This window comes from Oncorhynchus keta, unplaced genomic scaffold (genome assembly GCF_023373465.1).
Source record: "Oncorhynchus keta strain PuntledgeMale-10-30-2019 unplaced genomic scaffold, Oket_V2 Un_contig_3258_pilon_pilon, whole genome shotgun sequence".
In the NCBI taxonomy this organism is placed as follows: Eukaryota; Metazoa; Chordata; class Actinopteri; order Salmoniformes; family Salmonidae; genus Oncorhynchus; species Oncorhynchus keta.
The window spans coordinates 29,067-55,774 of NW_026287160.1; the positions used below are offsets into that span (position 1 = coordinate 29,067).

General features: G+C 38.8%; 1 long non-coding RNA gene and 1 pseudogene across 1 annotated transcript; one reads left to right on the forward strand and one right to left on the reverse strand.

Moving 5' to 3' along the window:
- Positions 1–2,356: 2,356 nt before the first annotated feature.
- LOC127923790 (dynactin subunit 6-like) lies at positions 2,357–25,868 on the forward strand (annotated as a pseudogene).
- On the reverse strand, positions 4,442–7,617 carry LOC127923791 (uncharacterized). The gene is made up of 5 exons (XR_008115384.1): positions 7,316–7,617; positions 7,227–7,281; positions 5,330–5,397; positions 4,984–5,034; positions 4,442–4,644 (listed from the first exon to the last, which is right to left on the reverse strand). It is a non-coding gene; the product is annotated as an uncharacterized LOC127923791 (long non-coding RNA).
- Positions 25,869–26,708: the final 840 nt, after the last annotated feature.

The following is a 26,708-nucleotide window of genomic DNA, read 5'->3' on the forward strand; positions in this document are numbered from 1 at the left end:
GTGTGTGTGTGTGTGTGTGTGTGTGTGTGTGTGTGTGCATAATTCATATATTATGTACTACTTTCTAAATTAGGTTAGTGCATATTTAATCATTTATGTACTCTCTTCTTCTACAACCCATAATTAATAATTTATAGAATTTTGAAAACGCTAATTTCCTTTCTGATCCATCTGAAAGTTTGAGTGATTTGAAGCTCCGTGTGTTTGAAGTTCGGACTGACTATCTAGAAGATGTTGGTTCATTTGATGTTGATGATGCTTATTTTAAATGATCAGGGAGTGGGAGAGGGTCATTGAAAAGTGTGTGTGTGTGTGTGTGTGTGTGTGTGTGTGTGTGTGTGTGTGTGTGTGTGTGTGTGTGTGTGTACTAATTTCAGATACAGTGACATTGAGCTGGGTTGATGATTGACAGGTAACTCTGTCCTCTGTGTACACACCGGTCGGCATGACGATGAACAAATACAGCTAAAGACCTGGGTACAGTAAACACTGATCTGGGAAGGTTAATTCAACTCTATCAGTCAAGGACAAGGTGAAGGTTATCTATCAGACGACTTGTTGTTGACACTTCTTATACTTTCAGATCTACACAGGTTACATAGGGGCTAGGGGATGAGGTTAGGAGATAGGGGCTAGGGGATGAGGTTAGGAGATAGGGGCTAGGGGATGAGGTTAGGAGATAGGGGCTAGGGGATGAGGTTAGGAGATAGGGGCTAGGGGATGAGGTTAGGAGATAGGGGCTAGGGGATGAGGTTAGGAGATAGGGGCTAGGGGATGAGGTTAGGAGATAGGGGCTAGGGGATGAGGTTAGGAGATAGGGGCTAGGGGATGAGGTTAGGAGATAGGGGCTAGGGGATGAGGTTAGGAGATAGGGGCTAGGGGATGAGGTTATGAGATAGGGGCTAGGGGATGAGGTTAGGAGATAGGGGCTAGGGGATGAGGTTAGGAGATATGGGCTAGGGGATAAGGGTAGGAGATATGGGCTTATGGATAAGGTTAGGAGATAGGGGCTAGGGGATGAGGTTAGGAGATATGGGCTAGGGGATAAGGGTAGGAGATATGGGCTTGCGGATAAGGTTAGGAGATAGGGGCTAGGGGATAAGGTTAGGAGATAGGGGCTAGGGGATGAGGTTAGGAGATAGGGGCTAGGGGATGAGGTTAGGAGATAGGGGCTAGGGGATGAGGTTAGGAGATAGGGGCTAGGGGATGAGGTTAGGAGATAGGGGCTAGGGGATGAGGTTAGGAGATAGGGGCTAGGGGATGAGGTTAGGAGATATGGGCTAGGGGATAAGGTTAGGAGATAGGGGCTAGGGGATAAGGTTAGGAGATAGGGGCTAGGGGATAAGGTTAGGAGATAGGGGCTAGGGGATGAGGTTAGGAGATAGGGGCTAGGGGATGAGGTTAGGAGATAGGGGCTAGGGGATGAGGTTAGGAGATATGGGCTAGGCGATAAGGGTAGGAGATATGGGCTTGCGGATAAGGTTAGGAGATAGGGGCTAGGGGATAAGGTTAGGAGATAGGGGCTAGGGGATAAGGTTAGGAGATAGGGGCTAGGGGATAAGGGGTGGCAGGGTAGCCTAGTGGTTAGAGCATTGGACTAGTAACCGAAAGGTTGCAAGTTCGAATCCCTGAGCTGACAAGGTACAAATCTGTCATTCTGCCCCTGAACAGGCAGTTAACTCACTGTTCTTAACTGACTTGCCTGGTTAAATAAAGGTTTTAAAAAAAAAAAAAGGTTAGGAGATAGGGGCTCGGTTTGATTTGGGATTCAAATCAAATCAAAGTTAATTTGTCATGTGCGCTGAATACAACAGGTAGACCTTACAGTGAAATGCTTACTTACAGGCTCTAACCAACAGTGCAAAATTAGGTGAACATTAGGTAGATAAAGAAATAAAACAACAGTAAAAAGACAGGCTATATACAGTAGAGAGGCTATATACAGTAGCGAGGCTATATACAGTAGCGAGGCTATAAAAGTAGCGAGGCTATAAAAGCAGCGAGGCTGATTGAGGTAGTATGTACATGTAGATATGGTTAAAGTGACTATGTATATATGATGAACAGAGAGTTGCAGTAGCGTGAAAGAGGGGTTGGCGGGTGGTGGGAGGGACGCAATGCAGATAGCCCGGTTAGCCAATGTGCGGGAGCACTGGTTGGTCGGGCCAATTGAGGTAGTATGTACATGAATGCCAAGTTAAAGTGACTCTGCATATATGAAAAACAGAGAATAATACTTTAACCATTTTCTCTGAATTAAAATATTATTAGATTTGTTCAGCTGCAGTTTTGTAAACATTCGCTAGGTGACACTAAATCCCCATTAATGTCCCCACCCCCTCATCTTGTCTGCGTTCCACGCAAGCGCACAATGACGTCGTTTATGCTGAGAAGGATTCGAAATCGATTGTCGAAAAAAACTCAAGTCGATCAACAAAATGTCGGATAAACAAAATGCTCAAAAAGGTATTACGACTCCAACTTGAATTCGTTTTTAGTTCAGTATTGTGTATCAAATAACACATTATTACTGTTTCATAATGTTATGTGATAGTTTGAATGTGTTAAACAAAGTGAATATGTTTTAGGAAACAGCTAGCTAACGTGACTAGCTGAGTTAGCTACTTTAGCTGTAGCAAGCAGCTAACTAACTTGTAGACATACAGATGATTCATAAATTATACACTTTTTGTATTGCTGATTATTACCAACACTTGGTTTTCTGTTTGTAGTGCTAAAATAGCAGCTGGCGCCGTGGTGTGCGTCGAAAGCGAGATCAGAGGGGATGTCACTATTGGTAAGAAGACGTCAAATGTAGCATTTAGCTTAGCTAGTCAGGTAACGTCCGCTAACTATTTATTTTACAATGAGCAACAACAACATTCGTTTGTCTGTAGTAGCTCTAGTCTCTATATAGCTTGACATTATTACACGGCTCAGGTTACTGAGTACATATCCACTTTGGAGCCGGCTAAAAATGGTTGATGTGGTAGGCTAGCGTTGCACATTTCACTGTTCATGTATGGTCTTTCCAGGTGCCAGAACCGTGGTCCATCCCAAAGCCCGCATCATTGCCGAGGCAGGACCCATAGTCATCGGAGAAGGCAACCTCATCGAGGAACAAGCTCTTATAATTAACAGGTGAACATAACAATAGTGAATCTTCTAGAAGTGGAAGGGTACAGTGGTGAGGTCTCTCCTGTGTTCTATTGCCGCCTCTCTTTCTCCCCCTCCGCCGTTACATCCATCCATTCTCCCTACACTTTATTCCTTCCGTGCTTTTATTCTGTCCCCCACCTCTCTTTTGCACTTGTAATGGATGTTATGGTCTCTTTTTCCTGTCATGTTATGGTCTCCTTTTCCTCTGTCATGTTATGGTCTCTTTTTCCTGTCATGTTATGGTCTCCTTTTCCTCTGTCATGTTATGGTCTCCTTTTCCTCTGTCATGTTATGGTCTCCTTTTCCTCTGTCATGTTATGGTCTCCTTTTCCTCTGTCATGTTATGGTCTCCTTTTCCTCTGTCATGTTATGGTCTCCTTTTCCTCTGTCATGTTATGGTCTCTTTTTCCTGCAATGTTATGGTCTCCTTTTCCTCTGTCATGTTATGGTCTCTTTTTCCTGCAATGTTATGGTCTCCTTTCCTCTGTCATGTTATGGTCTCCTTTTCCTCTGTCATGTTATGGTCTCTTTTTCCTGCAATGTTATGGTCTCCTTTTCCTCTGCCATGTTATGGTCTCCTTTTCCTGTCATGTTATGGTCTCCTTTTCCTCTGTCATGTTATGGTCTCTTTTTCCTGCAATGTTATGGTCTCCTTTTCCTCTGTCATGTTATGGTCTCCTTTTCCTGTCATGTTATGGTCTCCTTTTCCTCTGTCATGTTATGGTCTCCTTTTCCTCTGCCATGTTATGGTCTCCTTTTCCTCTGCCATGTTATGGTCTCTTTTTCCTCTGTCATGTTATGGTCTCCTTTTTCCTCTGTCATGTTATGGTCTCCTTTTCCTGTCATGTTATGGTGTCCTTTCCTGTCATGTTATGGTCTCCTTTTCCTCTGTCATGTTATGGTCTCCTTTTCCTCTGTCATGTTATGGTCTCCTTTTCCTCTGTCATGTTATGGTCTCCTTTTCCTGTCATGTTATGGTCTCCTTTTCCTGTCATGTTATGGTCTCTTTTTCCTCTGCAATGTTATGGTCTCCTTTTCCTCTGTCATGTTATGGTCTGATTGAAGCTGTCTGTCTGATATGAAGCTGGTTGTCTGATAGGAAGCTGGTTGTCTGATTGAAGCTGGTTGTCTGATATGAAGCTGGCTGTCTGTCTTTGATCAGTTATCCAGAGAACATAGCACCTGACTCTGAGGGAGTGGAGCCAAAGACGATGACCATCGGCATCAACAACGTGTTTGAAGTTGGGTGTAGTATCCTTTATATTGAAGGGGTACACTGACCTATAGGGTACACTGACCTATAGGGTACACTGACCTGTAGGGTACACTGACCTGTAGGGTACACTGACCTATAGGGTACACTGACCTATAGGGTACACTGACCTGTAGGGTACACTGACCTGTAGGGTACACTGACCTATAGGGTACACTGACCTGTAGGGTACACTGACCTGTAGGGTACACTGACCTATAGGGTACACTGACCTGTAGGGTACACTGACCTGTAGGGTACACTGACCTGTAGGGTACACTGACCTGTAGGGTACACTGACCTACAGGGTACACTGACCTATAGGGTACACTGACCTATAGGGTACACTGACCTGTAGGGTACACTGACCTGTAGGGTACACTGACCTGTAGGGTACACTGACATGTAGGGTACAGCCACTGACCTATAGGGTACACTGACATGTAGGGTACAGCCACTGACCTATAGGGTACAGCCACTGACCTGTAGGGTACACTGACCTATAGGGTACACTGACCTGTAGGGTACACTGACCTGTAGGGTACACTGACCTACAGGGTACAGCCACTGACCTGTAGGGTACACTGACCTGTAGGGTACACTGACCTCTAGGGTACACTGACCTGTAGGGTACACTGACATGTAGGGTACAGCCACTGACCTGTAGGGTACACTGACATGTAGGGTACAGCCACTGACCTATAGGGTACACTGACCTGTAGGGTACAGCCACTGACCTGTAGGGTACAGCCACTGACCTGTAGGGTACAGCCACTGACCTGTAGGGTACAGCCACTGACCTGTAGGGTACACTGACCTGTAGGGTACAGCCACTGACCTATAGGGTACAGCCACTGACCTGTAGGGTACACTGACCTGTAGGGTACAGCCACTGACCTGTAGGGTACAGCCACTGACCTATAGGGTACACTGACCTGTAGGGTACACTGACCTGTAGGGTACACTGACCTATAGGGTACACTGACCTATAGGGTACACTGACCTATAGGGTACACTGACCTGTAGGGTACACTGACCTACAGGGTACACTGACCTACAGGGTACACACTGACCTGTAGGGTACAGCCACTGACCTGTAGGGTACACTGACCTATAGGGTACAGCCACTGACCTCTAGGGTACACTGACCTATAGGGTACAGCCACTGACCTATAGGGTACAGCCACTGACCTACAGGGTACAGCCACTGACCTACAGGGTACACTGACCTACAGGGTACACTGACCTACAGGGTACACTGACCTACAGGGTACAGCCACTGACCTATAGGGTACAGCCACTGACCTATAGGGTACACTGACCTATAGGGTACACTGACCTGTAGGGTACACTGACCTATATGGTACAGCCACTGACCTGTAGGGTACAGCCACTGACCTGTAGGGTACAGACACTGACCTATAGGGTACAGCCACTGACCTGTAGGGTACACTGACCTATAGGGTACGGCCACTGACCTGTAGGGTACAGCCACTGACCTGTAGGGTACAGCCACTGACCTGTAGGGTACGGCCACTGACCTGTAGGGTACAGCCACTGACCTGTAGGGTACAGCCACTGACCTGTAGGGTACAGCCACTGACCTGTAGGGTACGGCCACTGACCTGTAGGGTACGGCCACTGACCTGTAGGGTACAGCCACTGACCTATAGGGTACGGCCACTGACCTGTAGGGTACGGCCACTGACCTGTAGGGTACAGCCACTGACCTGTAGGGTACAGCCACTGACCTGTAGGGTACAGCCACTGACCTGTAGGGTACAGCGACTGACCTGTAGGGTACAGCCACTGACCTGTAGGGTACAGCCACTGACCTGTAGGGTACAGCCACTGACCTGTAGGGTATAGCCACTGACCTGTAGGGTACAGCCACTGACCTGTAGGGTACGGCCACTGACCTATAGGGTACAGCCACTGACCTGTAGGGTACAGCCACTGACCTGTAGGGTACAGCCACTGACCTATAGGGTACAGCCACTGACCTGTAGGGTACAGCCACTGACCTATAGGGTACAGCCACTGACCTACAGGGTACAGCCACTGACCTACAGGGTACACTGACCTACAGGGTACACTGACCTACAGGGTACAGCCACTGACCTATAGGGTACACTGACCTATAGGGTACACTGACCTATAGGGTACACTGACCTGTAGGGTACACTGACCTATATGGTACAGCCACTGACCTGTAGGGTACAGCCACTGACCTGTAGGGTACAGACACTGACCTATAGGGTACAGCCACTGACCTGTAGGGTACACTGACCTATAGGGTACGGCCACTGACCTGTAGGGTACAGCCACTGACCTGTAGGGTACAGCCACTGACCTGTAGGGTACGGCCACTGACCTGTAGGGTACAGCCACTGACCTGTAGGGTACAGCCACTGACCTATAGGGTACAGCCACTGACCTATAGGGTACACTGACTGACCTGTAGGGTACAGCCACTGACCTGTAGGGTACAGCCACTGACCTGTAGGGTATAGCCACTGACCTGTAGGGTACAGCCACTGACCTGTAGGGTACAGCCACTGACCTCTAGGGTACAGCCACTGACCTGTAGGGTACAGCCACTGACCTGTAGGGTACAGCCACTGACCTGTAGGGTACGGCCACTGACCTATAGGGTACAGCCACTGACCTGTAGGGTACAGCCACTGACCTGTAGGGTACAGACACTGACCTGTAGGGTACAGCCACTGACCTATAGGGTACAGCCACTGACCTATAGGGTACAGCCACTGACCTGTAGGGTACAGCCACTGACCTATAGGGTACAGCCACTGACCTGTAGGGTACACTGACCTGTAGGGTACACTGACCTGTAGGGTACAGCCACTGACCTGTAGGGTACACTGACCTGTAGGGTACACTGACCTATAGGGTACACTGACCTATAGGGTACAGCCACTGACCTATAGGGAACAGCTATTTGGACATTTGACCTCTGTCTAATATTCCATATCTGTATGTGTTATTGTTTGACCTCTGTCTGTTTGACCTCTGTCTGTTTGACCTCTGTCTAATATTCCATATCTGTATGTGTTATTGTTTGACCTCTGTCTGTTTGACCTCTGTCTGTTTGACCTCTGTCTGTTTGACCTCTGTCTGTTTGACCTCTAATATCACATATCTGTATATTGCTGCTCTGAAAGTCCTTTTGTTGGTAAAGTATGAAACTCTCCTTAACCACTGATACTTGCAGTGTCTCAAGCTTTGAAAATTGGGGACAACAATGTCATAGAATCCAAAGGTAAGAAAGGTTCAAATGCCACAAATTCAGTAATGACGGTCTTCGTCCCAATGATCTGAATGACTGAGTGTGTCTGTGTTGATTGGTTATTAAATCACTATGGAGAGAACCCTTCTATCATCTAAACTGTTGATTGGTTATTAAATCACTATGGAGAGAACCCTTCTATCATCTAAACTGTTGATTGGTTATTAAATCACTATGGAGAGAACCCTTCTATCATCTAAACTGTTGATTGGTTATTAAATCACTATGGAGAGAACCCTTCCATCTAAACTGTTGATTGGTTATTAAATCACTATGGAGAGAACCCTTCTATCATCTAAACTGTTGATTGGTTATTAAATCACTATGGAGAGAACCCTATCATCTAAACTGTTGATTGGTTATTAAATCACTATGGAGAGAACCCTTCTATCATCTAAACTGTTGATTGGTTATTAAATCACTATGGAGAGAACCCTTCTATCATCTAAACTGTTGATTGGTTATTAAATCACTATGGAGAGAACCCTTCTATCATCTAAACTGTTGATTGGTTATTAAATCACTATGGAGAGAACCCTTCCATCATCTAAACTGTTGATTGGTTATTAAATCACTATGGAGAGAACCCTTCTATCATCTAAACTGTTGATTGGTTATTAAATCACTATGGAGAGAACCCTTCCATCTAAACTGTTGATTGGTTATTAAATCACTATGGAGAGAACCCTTCCATCTAAACTGTTGATTGGTTATTAAATCACTATGGAGAGAACCCTTCTATCATCTAAACTGTTGATTGGTTATTAAATCACTATGGAGAGAAACCTTCTATCATCTAAACTGTTGATTGGTTATTAAATCACTATGGGGAGAACCCTTCTATCATCTAAACTGTTGATTGGTTATTAAATCACTATGGAGAGAACCCTTCTATCATCTAAACTGTTGATTGGTTATTAAATCACTATGGAGAGAACCCTTCTATCATCTAAACTGTTGATTGGTTATTAAATCACTATGGAGAGAACCCTTCTATCATCTAAACTGTTGATTGGTTATTAAATCACTATGGAGAGAAACCTTCTATCATCTAAACTGTTGATTGGTTATTAAATCACTATGGGAGAACCCTTCTATCATCTAAACTGTTGATTGGTTATTAAATCACTATGGAGAGAACCCTTCTATCATCTAAACTGTTGATTGGTTATTAAATCACTATGGAGAGAACCCTTCCATCTAAACTGTTGATTGGTTATTAAATCACTATGGAGAGAACCCTTCTATCATCTAAACTGTTGATTGGTTATTAAATCACTATGGAGAGAACCCTTCCATCTAAACTGTTGATTGGTTATTAAATCACTATGGAGAGAACCCCTATCCATCTAAACTGTTGATTGGTTATTAAATCACTATGGAGAGAACCCTTCTATCATCTAAACTGTTGATTGGTTATTAAATCACTATGGAGAGAACCCTTCTATCATCTAAACTGTTGATTGGTTATTAAATCACTATGGAGAGAACCCTTCTTTCATCTAAACTGTTGATTGGTTATTAAATCACTATGGAGAGAACCCTTCTATCATCTAAACTGTTGATTGGTTATTAAATCACTATGGAGAGAACCCTTCCATCATCTAAACTGTTGATTGGTTATTAAATCACAATGGAGAGAACCCTTCCATCTAAACTGTTGATTGGTTATTAAATCACTATGGAGAGAACCCTTCCATCTAAACTGTTGATTGGTTATTAAATCACTATGGAGAGAACCCTTCCATCTAAACTGTTGATTGGTTATTAAATCACTATGGAGAGAACCCTTCCATCTAAACTGTTGATTGGTTATTAAATCACTATGGAGAGAACCCTTCCATCTAAACTGTTGATTGGTTATTAAATCACTATGGAGAGAACCCTTCCATCTAAACTGTTGATTGGTTATTAAATCACTATGGAGAGAACCCTTCCATCTAAACTGTTGATTGGTTATTAAATCACTATGGAGAGAACCCTTCCATCATCTAAACTGTTGATTGGTTATTAAATCACTATGGAGAGAACCCTTCTATCATCTAAACTGTTGATTGGTTATTAAATCACTATGGAGAGAACCCTTCCATCTAAACTGTTGATTGGTTATTAAATCACTATGGAGAGAACCCTTCCATCTAAACTGTTGATTGGTTATTAAATCACTATGGAGAGAACCCTTCTATCATCTAAACTGTTGATTGGTTATTAAATCACTATGGAGAGAACCCTTCTATCATCTAAACTGTTGATTGGTTATTAAATCACTATGGAGAGAACCCTTATCATCTAAACTGTTGATTGGTTATTAAATCACTATGGAGAGAACCCTTCTATCATCTAAACTGTTGATTGGTTATTAAATCACTATGGAGAGAACCCTTCCATCATCTAAACTGTTGATTGGTTATTAAATCACTATGGAGAGAACCCTTCTATCATCTAAACTGTTGATTGGTTATTAAATCACTATGGAGAGAACCCTTCTATCATCTAAACTGTTGATTGGTTATTAAATCACTATGGAGAGAACCCTTCTATCATCTAAACTGTTGATTGGTTATTAAATCACTATGGAGAGAACCCTTCTATCATCTAAACTGTTGATTGGTTATTAAATCACTATGGAGAGAACCCTTCTATCATCTAAACTGTTGATTGGTTATTAAATCACTATGGAGAGAACCCTTCCATCATCTAAACTGTTGATTGGTTATTAAATCACTATGGAGAGAACCCTTCCATCATCTAAACTGTTGATTGGTTATTAAATCACTATGGAGAGAACCCTTCCATCTAAACTGTTGATTGGTTATTAAATCACTATGGAGAGAACCCTTCTATCATCTAAACTGTTGATTGGTTATTAAATCACTATGGAGAGAACCCTTCTATCATCTAAACTGTTGATTGGTTATTAAATCACTATGGAGAGAACCCTTCTATCATCTAAACTGTTGATTGGTTATTAAATCACTATGGAGAGAACCCTTCTATCATCTAAACTGTTGATTGGTTATTAAATCACTATGGAGAGAACCCTTCTATCATCTAAACTGTTGATTGGTTATTAAATCACTATGGAGAGAACCCTTCCATCTAAACTGTTGATTGGTTATTAAATCACTATGGAGAGAACCCTTCTATCATCTAAACTGTTGATTGGTTATTAAATCACTATGGAGAGAACCCTTCTATCATCTAAACTGTTGATTGGTTATTAAATCACTATGGAGAGAACCCTTCTATCATCTAAACTGTTGATTGGTTATTAAATCACTATGGAGAGAACCCTTCTATCATCTAAACTGTTGATTGGTTATTAAATCACTATGGAGAGAACCCTTCCATCATCTAAACTGTTGATTGGTTATTAAATCACTATGGAGAGAACCCTTCTATCATCTAAACTGTTGATTGGTTATTAAATCACTATGGAGAGAACCCTTCCATCATCTAAACTGTTGATTGGTTATTAAATCACTATGTAGAGAACCCTTCCATCTAAACTGTTGATTGGTTATTAAATCACTATGGAGAGAACCCTTCCATCTAAACTGTTGATTGGTTATTAAATCACTATGGAGAGAACCCTTCCATCTAAACTGTTGATTGGTTATTAAATCACTATGGAGAGAACCCTTCTATCATCTAAACTGTTGATTGGTTATTAAATCACTATGGAGAGAACCCTTCCATCTAAACTGTTGATTGGTTATTAAATCACTATGGAGAGAACCCTTCTATCATCTAAACTGTTGATTGGTTATTAAATCACTATGGAGAGAACCCTTCTATCATCTAAACTGTTGATTGGTTATTAAATCACTATGGAGAGAACCCTTCCATCTAAACTGTTGATTGGTTATTAAATCACTATGGAGAGAACCCTTCCATCTAAACTGTTGATTGGTTATTAAATCACTATGGAGAGAACCCTTCTATCATCTAAACTGTTGATTGGTTATTAAATCACTATGGAGAGAACCCTTCTATCATCTAAACTGTTGATTGGTTATTAAATCACTATGGAGAGAACCCTTCTATCATCTAAACTGTTGATTGGTTATTAAATCACTATGGAGAGAACCCTTCTATCATCTAAACTGTTGATTGGTTATTAAATCACTATGGAGAGAACCCTTCTATCATCTAAACTGTTGATTGGTTATTAAATCACTATGGAGAGAACCCTTCTATCATCTAAACTGTTGATTGGTTATTAAATCACTATGGAGAGAACCCTTCCATCATCTAAACTGTTGATTGGTTATTAAATCACTATGGAGAGAACCCTTCTATCATCTAAACTGTTGATTGGTTATTAAATCACTATGGAGAGAACCCTTCCATCATCTAAACTGTTGATTGGTTATTAAATCACTATGGAGAGAACCCTTCTATCATCTAAACTGTTGATTGGTTATTAAATCACTATGGAGAGAACCCTTCTATCATCTAAACTGTTGATTGGTTATTAAATCACTATGGAGAGAGAACCCTTCTATCATCTAAACTGTTGATTGGTTATTAAATCACTATGGAGAGAACCCTTCCATCATCTAAACTGTTGATTGGTTATTAAATCACTATGGAGAGAACCCTTCTATCATCTAAACTGTTGATTGGTTATTAAATCACTATGGAGAGAACCCTTCTATCATCTAAACTGTTGATTGGTTATTAAATCACTATGGAGAGAACCCTTCCATCATCTAAACTGTTGATTGGTTATTAAATCACTATGGAGAGAACCCTTCTATCATCTAAACTGTTGATTGGTTATTAAATCACTATGGAGAGAACCCTTCATCATCTAAACTGTTGATTGGTTATTAAATCACTATGGAGAGAACCCTTCTATCATCTAAACTGTTGATTGGTTATTAAATCACTATGGAGAGAACCCTTCTATCATCTAAACTGTTGATTGGTTATTAAATCACTATGGAGAGAACCCTTCTATCATCTAAACTGTTGATTGGTTATTAAATCACTATGGAGAGAACCCTTCTATCATCTAAACTGTTGATTGGTTATTAAATCACTATGGAGAGAACCCTTCTATCATCTAAACTGTTGATTGGTTATTAAATCACTATGGAGAGAACCCTTCTATCATCTAAACTGTTGATTGGTTATTAAATCATCATCTAAACTGTTGATGGAGAGAACCCTTCTATCATCTAAACTGTTGATTGGTTATTAAATCACTATGGAGAGAACCCTTCTATCATCTAAACTGTTGATTGGTTATTAAATCACTATGGAGAGAACCCTTCTATCATCTAAACTGTTGATTGGTTATTAAATCACTATGGAGAGATTGGTTATTAAAACCCTTCTATCATCTAAACTGTTGATTGGTTATTAAATCACTATGGAGAGAACCCTTCTATCATCTAAACTGTTGATTGGTTATTAAATCACTATGGAGAGAACCCTTCTATCATCTAAACTGTTGATTGGTTATTAAATCACTATGGAGAGAACCCTTCTATCATCTAAACTGTTGATTGGTTATTAAATCACTATGGAGAGAACCCTTCATCATCTAAACTGTTGATTGGTTATTAAATCACTATGGAGAGAACCCTTCCATCTAAACTGTTGATTGGTTATTAAATCACTATGGAGAGAACCCTTCTATCATCTAAACTGTTGATTGGTTATTAAATCACTATGGAGAGAACCCTTCTATCATCTAAACTGTTGATTGGTTATTAAATCACTATGGAGAGAACCCTTCTATCATCTAAACTGTTGATTGGTTATTAAATCACTATGGAGAGAACCCTTCTATCATCTAAACTGTTGATTGGTTATTAAATCACTATGGAGAGAACCCTTCCATCTAAACTGTTGATTGGTTATTAAATCACTATGGAGAGAACCCTTCATCATCTAAACTGTTGATTGGTTATTAAATCACTATGGAGAGAACCCTTCCATCTAAACTGTTGATTGGTTATTAAATCACTATGGAGAGAACCCTTCTATCATCTAAACTGTTGATTGGTTATTAAATCACTATGGAGAGAACCCTTCCATCTAAACTGTTGATTGGTTATTAAATCACTATGGAGAGAACCCTTCTATCATCTAAACTGTTGATTGGTTATTAAATCACTATGGAGAGAACCCTTCTATCATCTAAACTGTTGATTGGTTATTAAATCACTATGGAGAGAACCCTTCCATCTAAACTGTTGATTGGTTATTAAATCACTATGGAGAGAACCCTTCCATCTAAACTGTTGATTGGTTATTAAATCACTATGGAGAGAACCCTTCTATCATCTAAACTGTTGATTGGTTATTAAATCACTATGGAGAGAACCCTTCTATCATCTAAACTGTTGATTGGTTATTAAATCACTATGGAGAGAACCCTTCTATCATCTAAACTGTTGATTGGTTATTAAATCACTATGGAGAGAACCCTTCCATCATCTAAACTGTTGATTGGTTATTAAATCACTATGGAGAGAACCCTTCTATCATCTAAACTGTTGATTGGTTATTAAATCACTATGGAGAGAACCCTTCTATCATCTAAACTGTTGATTGGTTATTAAATCACTATGGAGAGAACCCTTCCATCTAAACTGTTGATTGGTTATTAAATCACTATGGAGAGAACCCTTCTATCATCTAAACTGTTGATTGGTTATTAAATCACTATGGAGAGAACCCTTCTATCATCTAAACTGTTGATTGGTTATTAAATCACTATGGAGAGAACCCTTCATCATCTAAACTGTTGATTGGTTATTAAATCACTATGGAGAGAGCCCTTCCATCATCTAAACTGTTGATTGGTTATTAAATCACAATGGAGAGAACCCTTCCATCTAAACTGTTGATTGGTTATTAAATCACTATGGAGAGAACCCTTCTATCATCTAAACTGTTGATTGGTTATTAAATCACTATGGAGAGAACCCTTCCATCTAAACTGTTGATTGGTTATTAAATCACTATGGAGAGAACCCTTCTATCATCTAAACTGTTGATTGGTTATTAAATCACTATGGAGAGAACCCTTCTATCATCTAAACTGTTGATTGGTTATTAAATCACTATGGAGAGAACCCTTCTATCATCTAAACTGTTGATTGGTTATTAAATCACTATGGAGAGAACCCTTCCATCTAAACTGTTGATTGGTTATTAAATCACTATGGAGAGAACCCTTCTATCATCTAAACTGTTGATTGGTTATTAAATCACTATGGAGAGAACCCTTCCATCTAAACTGTTGATTGGTTATTAAATCACTATGGAGAGAACCCTTCTATCATCTAAACTGTTGATTGGTTATTAAATCACTATGGAGAGAACCCTTCTATCATCTAAACTGTTGATTGGTTATTAAATCACTATGGAGAGAACCCTTCCATCATCTAAACTGTTGATTGGTTATTAAATCACTATGGAGAGAACCCTTCTATCATCTAAACTGTTGATTGGTTATTAAATCACTATGGAGAGAACCCTTCTATCATCTAAACTGTTGATTGGTTATTAAATCACTATGGAGAGAACCCTTCTATCATCTAAACTGTTGATTGGTTATTAAATCACTATGGGAGAGAACCCTTCCATCTAAACTGTTGATTGGTTATTAAATCACTATGGAGAGAACCCTTCCATCTAAACTGTTGATTGGTTATTAAATCACTATGGAGAGAACCCTTCTATCATCTAAACTGTTGATTGGTTATTAAATCACTATGGAGAGAACCCTTCCATCTAAACTGTTGATTGGTTATTAAATCACTATGGAGAGAACCCTTCCATCTAAACTGTTGATTGGTTATTAAATCACTATGGAGAGAACCCTTCTATCATCTAAACTGTTGATTGGTTATTAAATCACTATGGAGAGAACCCTTCCATCATCTAAACTGTTGATTGGTTATTAAATCACAATGGAGAGAACCCTTCCATCTAAACTGTTGATTGGTTATTAAATCACTATGGAGAGAACCCTTCTATCATCTAAACTGTTGATTGGTTATTAAATCACTATGGAGAGAACCCTTCTATCATCTAAACTGTTGATTGGTTATTAAATCACTATGGAGAGAACCCTTCTATCATCTAAACTGTTGATTGGTTATTAAATCACTATGGAGAGAACCCTTCTATCATCTAAACTGTTGATTGGTTATTAAATCACTATGGAGAGAACCCTTCCATCATCTAAACTGTTGATTGGTTATTAAATCACTATGGAGAGAACCCTTCCATCATCTAAACTGTTGATTGGTTATTAAATCACTATGGAGAGAACCCTTCCATCTAAACTGTTGATTGGTTATTAAATCACTATGGAGAGAACCCTTCCATCTAAACTGTTGATTGGTTATTAAATCACTATGGAGAGAACCCTTCTATCATCTAAACTGTTGATTGGTTATTAAATCACTATGGAGAGAACCCTTCCATCTAAACTGTTGATTGGTTATTAAATCACTATGGAGAGAACCCTTCTATCATCTAAACTGTTGATTGGTTATTAAATCACTATGGAGAGAACCCTTCTATCATCTAAACTGTTGATTGGTTATTAAATCACTATGGAGAGAACCCTTCCATCTAAACTGTTGATTGGTTATTAAATCACTATGGAGAGAACCCTTCCATCTAAACTGTTGATTGGTTATTAAATCACTATGGAGAGAACCCTTCTATCATCTAAACTGTTGATTGGTTATTAAATCACTATGGGAGAACCCTTCCATCTAAACTGTTGATTGGTTATTAAATCACTATGGAGAGAACCCTTCTATCATCTAAACTGTTGATTGGTTATTAAATCACTATGGAGAGAACCCTTCATCATCTAAACTGTTGATTGGTTATTAAATCACTATGGAGAGAACCCTTCTATCATCTAAACTGTTGATTGGTTATTAAATCACTATGGAGAGAACCCTTCTCATCTAAACTGTTGATTGGTTATTAAATCACTATGGAGAGAACCCTTCCATCATCTAAACTGTTGATTGGTTATTAAATCACTATGGAGAGAACCCTTCCATCTAAACTGTTGATTGGTTATTAAATCACTATGGAGAGAACCCTTCCATCATCTAAACTGTTGATTGGTTATTAAATCACTATGGAGAGAACCCTTCTATCATCTAAACTGTTGATTGGTTATTAAATCACTATGGAGAGAACCCTTCCATCATCTAAACTGTTGATTGGTTATTAAATCACTATGGAGAGAACCCTTCTATCATCTAAACTGTTGATTGGTTATTAAATCACTATGGAGAGAACCCTTCTATCATCTAAACTGTTGATTGGTTATTAAATCACTATGGAGAGAACCCTTCCATCATCTAAACTGTTGATTGGTTATTAAATCACTATGGAGAGAACCCTTCTATCATCTAAACTGTTGATTGGTTATTAAATCACTATGGAGAACCCTTCATCATCTAAACTGTTGATTGGTTATTAAATCACTATGGAGAGAACCCTTCCATCATCTAAACTGTTGATTGGTTATTAAATCACTATGGAGAGAGAACCCTTCTATCATCTAAACTGTTGATTGGTTATTAAATCACTATGGAGAGAAGCCCTTCCATCATCTAAACTGTTGATTGGTTATTAAATCACTATGGAGAGAACCCTTCTATCATCTAAACTGTTGATTGGTTATTAAATCACTATGGAGAGAACCCTTCTATCATCTAAACTGTTGATTGGTTATTAAATCACTATGGAGAGAACCCTTCCATCTAAACTGTTGATTGGTTATTAAATCACTATGGAGAGAACCCTTCTATCATCTAAACTGTTGATTGGTTATTAAATCACTATGGAGAGAACCCTTCCATCTAAACTGTTGATTGGTTATTAAATCACTATGGAGAGAACCCTTCCATCTAAACTGTTGATTGGTTATTAAATCACTATGGAGAGAACCCTTCTATCATCTAAACTGTTGATTGGTTATTAAATCACTATGGAGAGAACCCTTCTATCATCTAAACTGTTGATTGGTTATTAAATCACTATGGAGAGAACCCTTCTATCATCTAAACTGTTGATTGGTTATTAAATCACTATGGAGAGAACCCTTCTATCATCTAAACTGTTGATTGGTTATTAAATCACTATGGAGAGAACCCTTCCATCATCTAAACTGTTGATTGGTTATTAAATCACTATGGAGAGAACCCTTCCATCTAAACTGTTGATTGGTTATTAAATCACTATGGAGAGAACCCTTCTATCATCTAAACTGTTGATTGGTTATTAAATCACTATGGAGAGAACCCTTCCATCTAAACTGTTGATTGGTTATTAAATCACTATGGAGAGAACCCTTCTATCATCTAAACTGTTGATTGGTTATTAAATCACTATGGAGAGAACCCTTCTATCATCTAAACTGTTGATTGGTTATTAAATCACTATGGAGAGAACCCTTCATCATCTAAACTGTTGATTGGTTATTAAATCACTATGGAGAGAACCCTTCCATCATCTAAACTGTTGATTGGTTATTAAATCACTATGGAGAGAACCCTTCCATCTAAACTGTTGATTGGTTATTAAATCACTATGGAGAGAACCCTTCTATCATCTAAACTGTTGATTGGTTATTAAATCACTATGGAGAGAACCCTTCTATCATCTAAACTGTTGATTGGTTATTAAATCACTATGGAGAGAACCCTTCTATCATCTAAACTGTTGATTGGTTATTAAATCACTATGGAGAGAACCCTTCTATCATCTAAACTGTTGATTGGTTATTAAATCACTATGGAGAGAACCCTTCCATCTAAACTGTTGATTGGTTATTAAATCACTATGGAGAGAACCCTTCCATCTAAACTGTTGATTGGTTATTAAATCACTATGGAGAGAACCCTTCTATCATCTAAACTGTTGATTGGTTATTAAATCACTATGGAGAGAACCCTTCCATCTAAACTGTTGATTGGTTATTAAATCACTATGGAGAGAACCCTTCTATCATCTAAACTGTTGATTGGTTATTAAATCACTATGGAGAGAACCCTTCCATCATCTAAACTGTTGATTGGTTATTAAATCACAATGGAGAGAACCCTTCCATCTAAACTGTTGATTGGTTATTAAATCACTATGGAGAGAACCCTTCTATCATCTAAACTGTTGATTGGTTATTAAATCACTATGGAGAGAACCCTTCTATCATCTAAACTGTTGATTGGTTATTAAATCACTATGGAGAGAACCCTTCTATCATCTAAACTGTTGATTGGTTATTAAATCACTATGGAGAGAACCCTTCTATCATCTAAACTGTTGATTGGTTATTAAATCACTATGGAGAGAACCCTTCCATCATCTAAACTGTTGATTGGTTATTAAATCACTATGGAGAGAACCCTTCCATCATCTAAACTGTTGATTGGTTATTAAATCACTATGGAGAGAACCCTTCCATCTAAACTGTTGATTGGTTATTAAATCACTATGGAGAGAACCCTTCTATCATCTAAACTGTTGATTGGTTATTAAATCACTATGGAGAGAACCCTTCCATCTAAACTGTTGATTGGTTATTAAATCACTATGGAGAGAACCCTTCTATCATCTAAACTGTTGATTGGTTATTAAATCACTATGGAGAGAACCCTTCCATCTAAACTGTTGATTGGTTATTAAATCACTATGGAGAGAACCCTTCCATCTAAACTGTTGATTGGTTATTAAATCACTATGGAGAGAACCCTTCCATCTAAACTGTTGATTGGTTATTAAATCACTATGGAGAGAACCCTTCTATCATCTAAACTGTTGATTGGTTATTAAATCACAATGGAGAGAACCCTTCCATCTAAACTGTTGATTGGTTATTAAATCACTATGGAGAGAACCCTTCCATCTAAACTGTTGATTGTTATTAAATATTGGAGAGAAAATCTAAACTGTTGATTGGTTATTAAATCACTATGGAGAGAACCCTTCTATCATCTAAACTGTTGATTGGTTATTAAATCACTATGGAGAGAACCCTTCCATCATCTAAACTGTTGATTGGTTATTAAATCACTATGGAGAGAACCCTTCTATCATCTAAACTGTTGATTGGTTATTAAATCACTATGGAGAGAACCCTTCTATCATCTAAACTGTTGATTGGTTATTAAATCACTATGGAGAGAACCCTTCTATCATCTAAACTGTTGATTGGTTATTAAATCACTATGGAGAGAAATCATCTAAACTGTTGATTGGTTATTAAATCACTATGGAGAGAACCCTTCCATCTAAACTGTTGATTGGTTATTAAATCACTATGGAGAGAACCCTTCTATCATCTAAACTGTTGATTGGTTATTAAATCACTATGGAGAGAACCCTTCCATCATCTAAACTGTTGATTGGTTATTAAATCACTATGGAGTGAACCCTTCTATCATCTAAACTGTTGATTGGTTATTAAATCACAATGGAGAGAACCCTTCTATCATCTAAACTGTTGATTGGTTATTAAATCACTATGGAGAGAACCCTTCTATCATCTAAACTGTTGATTGGTTATTAAATCACTATGGAGAGAACCCTTCCATCATCTAAACTGTTGATTGGTTATTAAATCACTATGGAGAGAACCCTTCTATCATCTAAACTGTTGATTGGTTATTAAATCACTATGGAGAGAACCCTTCTATCATCTAAACTGTTGATTGGTTATTAAATCACTATGGAGAGAACCCTTCCATCATCTAAACTGTTGATTGGTTATTAAATCACTATGGAGAGAACCCTTCCATCTAAACTGTTGATTGGTTATTAAATCACTATGGAGAGAACCCTTCTATCTAAACTGTTGATTGGTTATTAAATCACTATGGAGAGAACCCTTCATCATCTAAACTGTTGATTGGTTATTAAATCACTATGGAGAGAACCCTTCCATCTAAACTGTTGATTGGTTATTAAATCACTATGGAGAGAACCCTTCTATCATCTAAACTGTTGATTGGTTATTAAATCACTATGGAGAGAACCCTTCTATCATCTAAACTGTTGATTGGTTATTAAATCACTATGGAGAGAACCCTTCTATCATCTAAACTGTTGATTGGTTATTAAATCACTATGGAGAGAACCCTTCCATCATCTAAACTGTTGATTGGTTATTAAATCACTATGGAGAGAACCCTTCCATCTAAACTGTTGATTGGTTATTAAATCACTATGGAGAGAACCCTTCTATCATCTAAACTGTTGATTGGTTATTAAATCACTATGGAGAGAACCCTTCTATCATCTAAACTGTTGATTGGTTATTAAATCACTATGGAGAGAACCCTTCTATCATCTAAACTGTTGATTGGTTATTAAATCACTATGGAGAGAACCCTTCTATCATCTAAACTGTTGATTGGTTATTAAATCACTATGGAGAGAACCCTTCCATCATCTAAACTGTTGATTGGTTATTAAATCACTATGGAGAGAACCCTTCTATCATCTAAACTGTTGATTGGTTATTAAATCACTATGGAGAGAGCCCTTCCATCATCTAAACTGTTGATTGGTTATTAAATCACTATGGAGAGAACCCTTCCATCATCTAAACTGTTGATTGGTTATTAAATCACTATGGAGAGAACCCTTCTATCATCTAAACTGTTGATTGGTTATTAAATCACTATGGAGAGAACCCTTCATCATCTAAACTGTTGATTGGTTATTAAATCACTATGGAGAGAACCCTTCTATCATCTAAACTGTTGATTGGTTATTAAATCACTATGGAGAGAACCCTTCTATCATCTAAACTGTTGATTGGTTATTAAATCACTATGGAGAGAACCCTTCTATCATCTAAACTGTTGATTGATTGGTTATTAAATCACTATGGAGAGAACCCTTCCATCATCTAAACTGTTGATTGGTTATTAAATCACTATGGAGAGAACCCTTCTATCATCTAAACTGTTGATTGGTTATTAAATCACTATGGAGAGAACCCTTCTATCTAAACTGTTGATTGGTTATTAAATCACTATGGAGAGAACCCTTCTATCATCTAAACTGTTGATTGGTTATTAAATCACTATGGAGAGAACCCTTCTATCATCTAAACTGTTGATTGGTTATTAAATCACTATGGAGAGAACCCTTCTATCATCTAAACTGTTGATTGGTTATTAAATCACTATGGAGAGAACCCTTCCATCTAAACTGTTGATTGGTTATTAAATCACTATGGAGAGAACCCTTCCATCTAAACTGTTGATTGGTTATTAAATCACTATGAGAGAACCCTTCTATCATCTAAACTGTTGATTGGTTATTAAATCACTATGGAGAGAACCCTTCCATCTAAACTGTTGATTGGTTATTAAATCACTATGGAGAGAACCCTTCTATCATCTAAACTGTTGATTGGTTATTAAATCACTATGGAGAGAACCCTTCTATCATCTAAACTGTTGATTGGTTATTAAATCACTATGTAGAGAACCCTTCTATCATCTAAACTGTTGATTGGTTATTAAATCACTATGGAGAGAACCCTTCTATCATCTAAACTGTTGATTGGTTATTAAATCACTATGGAGAGAACCCTTCTATCATCTAAACTGTTGATTGGTTATTAAATCACTATGGAGAGAACCCTTCCATCTAAACTGTTGATTGGTTATTAAATCACAATGGAGAGAACCCTTCCATCATCTAAACTGTTGATTGGTTATTAAATCACTATGGAGAGAACCCTTCCATCTAAACTGTTGATTGGTTATTAAATCACTATGGAGAGAACCCTTCCATCTAAACTGTTGATTGGTTATTAAATCACTATGGAGAGAACCCTTCTATCATCTAAACTGTTGATTGGTTATTAAATCACTATGGAGAGAACCCTTCCATCATCTAAACTGTTGATTGGTTATTAAATCACTATGGAGAGAACCCTTCTATCATCTAAACTGTTGATTGGTTATTAAATCACTATGGAGAGAACCCTTCCATCATCTAAACTGTTGATTGGTTATTAAATCACTATGGAGAGAACCCTTCTATCATCTAAACTGTTGATTGGTTATTAAATCACTATGGAGAGAACCCTTCTATCATCTAAACTGTTGATTGGTTATTAAATCACTATGGAGAGAACCCTTCTATCATCTAAACTGTTGATTGGTTATTAAATCACTATGGAGAGAACCCTTCTATCATCTAAACTGTTGATTGGTTATTAAATCACTATGGAGAGAACCCTTCTATCATCTAAACTGTTGATTGGTTATTAAATCACTATGGAGAGAACCCTTCCATCATCTAAACTGTTGATTGGTTATTAAATCACTATGTTATTAAATCACTATGGAGAGAACCCTTCTATCATCTAAACTGTTGATTGGTTATTAAATCACTATGGAGAGAACCCTTCCATCTAAACTGTTGATTGGTTATTAAATCACTATGGAGAGAACCCTTCTATCATCTAAACTGTTGATTGGTTATTAAATCACTATGGAGAGAACCCTTCTATCATCTAAACTGTTGATTGGTTATTAAATCACTATGGAGAGAACCCTTCTATCATCTAAACTGTTGATTGGTTATTAAATCACTATGGAGAGAACCCTTCCATCTAAACTGTTGATTGGTTATTAAATCACTATGGAGAGAACCCTTCCATCTAAACTGTTGATTGGTTATTAAATCACTATGGAGAGAACCCTTCTATCATCTAAACTGTTGATTGGTTATTAAATCACTATGGAGAGAACCCTTCCATCTAAACTGTTGATTGGTTATTAAATCACTATGGAGAGAACCCTTCTATCATCTAAACTGTTGATTGGTTATTAAATCACTATGGAGAGAACCCTTCTATCATCTAAACTGTTGATTGTTATTTATTAAATCACTATGTTATTAAATCACTAGAGAACCCTTCTATCATCTAAACTGTTGATTGGTTATTAAATCACTATGGAGAGAACCCTTCCATCTAAACTGTTGATTGGTTATTAAATCACTATGGAGAGAACCCTTCTATCATCTAAACTGTTGATTGGTTATTAAATCACTATGGAACCCTTCTATCATCTAAACTGTTGAGAACCCTTCTATCATCTAAACTGTTGATTGGTTATTAAATCACTATGGAGAGAACCCTTCCATCATCTAAACTGTTGATTGGTTATTAAATCACTATGGAGAGAACCCTTCCATCTAAACTGTTGATTGGTTATTAAATCACTATGGAGAGAACCCTTCTATCATCTAAACTGTTGATTGGTTATTAAATCACTATGGAGAGAACCCTTCTATCATCTAAACTGTTGATTGGTTATTAAATCACTATGGAGAGAACCCTTCCATCTAAACTGTTGATTGGTTATTAAATCACTATGGAGAGAACCCTTCTATCATCTAAACTGTTGATTGGTTATTAAATCACTATGGAGAGAACCCTTCTATCATCTAAACTGTTGATTGGTTATTAAATCACTATGTAGAGAACCCTTCTATCATCTAAACTGTTGATTGGTTATTAAATCACTATGGAGAGAACCCTTCCATCATCTAAACTGTTGATTGGTTATTAAATCACTATGGAGAGAACCCTTCCATCATCTAAACTGTTGATTGGTTATTAAATCACTATGGAGAGAACCCTTCCATCATCTAAACTGTTGATTGGTTATTAAATCACTATGGAGAGAACCCTTCCATCATCTAAACTGTTGATTGGTTATTAAATCACTATGGAGAGAACCCTTCCATCTAAACTGTTGATTGGTTATTAAATCACTATGGAGAGAACCCTTCTATCATCTAAACTGTTGATTGGTTATTAAATCACTATGGAGAGAACCCTTCTATCATCTAAACTGTTGATTGGTTATTAAATCACTATGGAGTGAACCCTTCTATCATCTAAACTGTTGATTGGTTATTAAATCACTATGGAGAGAACCCTTCTATCATCTAAACTGTTGATTGGTTATTAAATCACTATGGAGAGAACCCTTCTATCATCTAAACTGTTGATTGGTTATTAAATCACTATGGAGAGAACCCTTCCATCTAAACTGTTGATTGGTTATTAAATCACTATGGAGAGAACCCTTCTATCATCTAAACTGTTGATTGGTTATTAAATCACTATGGAGAGAACCCTTCCATCATCTAAACTGTTGATTGGTTATTAAATCACTATGGAGAGAACCCTTCTATCATCTAAACTGTTGATTGGTTATTAAATCACTATGGAGAGAACCCTTCTATCTAAACTGTTGATTGGTTATTACATCACTATGGAGAGAACCCTTCTAACATCTAAACTGTTGATTGGTTATTAAATCACTATGGAGAGGACCCTTCTATCATCTAAACTGTCCTCCCCCCTCCAGCTGACTTGGGCAGGAACATGATTCTAACTTCTGGTTGTATCATCGGCGCCTGTTGCCAGGTCAACACCTGTGAGGTCATACCTGAAAACACTGTCATCTTTGGCTCGGGGTGTCAGAGACGTGTGCAGACAGAGCGACCACAGGTACACACACACACACACACACACACACACACACACACACACACACACACTGAGATTAGTGATCCAGGGGTCTGTGTGTATAAGCTTTGTCTTTCTGCACTTGTTTTTAACCTAAGAACCAGTCCATCCACTGTTTCCCTGTTAGCAGTGAAGAACAACATGTCTGTGTGTGTTTGTGTTCTGCAGCCTCAGACTCTTCAGCTCGACTTCCTGATGAAGATCCTCCCCAATTACCACCACATGAAGAAGACTGTCAAAACCACCTCCGCTGTCACGCCGGCCAAAAACTAAACCCCACCAGCTCCCGGGCCAAAAAAATGTACCTCTCTGGCAGACAGCGAACGAAGGAATCTCTTACCACTCAATATGTACTGCCACTACTTTAACAAGAATCTAAAGAATGTCACTGAACTGTTCTCCTTGTCTCAGCACACCGAGGTCCAGTTTCCCAGACCCAGCTGGATTTAAACAGTTTAGTCCATGATGAGGCGTGACCTGTGACTGGGAAACTGCCCCTTCGTAGTGGAAGTGCTATATGTTTCGTGTCTGACTGTTTACCACCAAATGCTTTATATCCAATTGTAATTAAAAAAGGACTTATTTAAAAGTTTACAAGTTTTAGTTTGCTGTTTGGAGGACAGTGTTGCTGTACTCTGACTAGAAGTACTCAATCATCTCCCGGTGCTCCCAAATATACCCTCTTTTTCTCTTTTTAACGGCATCCCCAAGATCTGAACCTGTGACCTTTTACGTTTGAGTCATTTAGTAGACGCTCTTATCCAGAGAGACTGACAGTTAAGTGCATTCATCTTAAGATATCCAGGTGGGACGACCACATATCTCAGGCATAGAAAATAAATCTAAATAATGTCCTCCACGTAGTCGGTATGTAACATGAGGTTGAAAACCAGGCGGGCTGCTGTGTTCTGGATCAGTTCCAGGGGTTTGGTGACACAAGCAGGGAGCCAACAGAGAGTTGCAGTGGTCCAGACGGGAGATGACAACGGCCTGGATTAGGACCTGCGCCACTTCCTGTGTGAGGTAGAGTCGTACTCCACGGATGTTGTAGAGAGCATGAACCTGCAGGAGCGGGTCACTGCTTTGATGTTTACAGAGAACGACAGGGTGTTGCACAGGGTCACGTCGACACGGTGGAGTTGTCGTCTGTGATGGAGAGGTCTTGGAGCGGGCAGGCGTTCCCCAGGAGGAAGAGCAGCTCTGTCTTGTCTAGGTTGAGCTTGAGGTGGTGGGCTGACATCAAAGCTGAGATGTCTGCCAGGCACATGTGTCCCCATCTGGGTGTCAGAAGGGGGAGCAGAAAAGCAGTTGAGTGTCATTTATCTCAGTGCTGAGTACCCTCCGCTAGCAGGGGCTGAGCCACCATCCTTGTTTTTGCACATATTTAAAGCTGTTCAGAGTTTGTAGATTAGTTATGTTGGGTA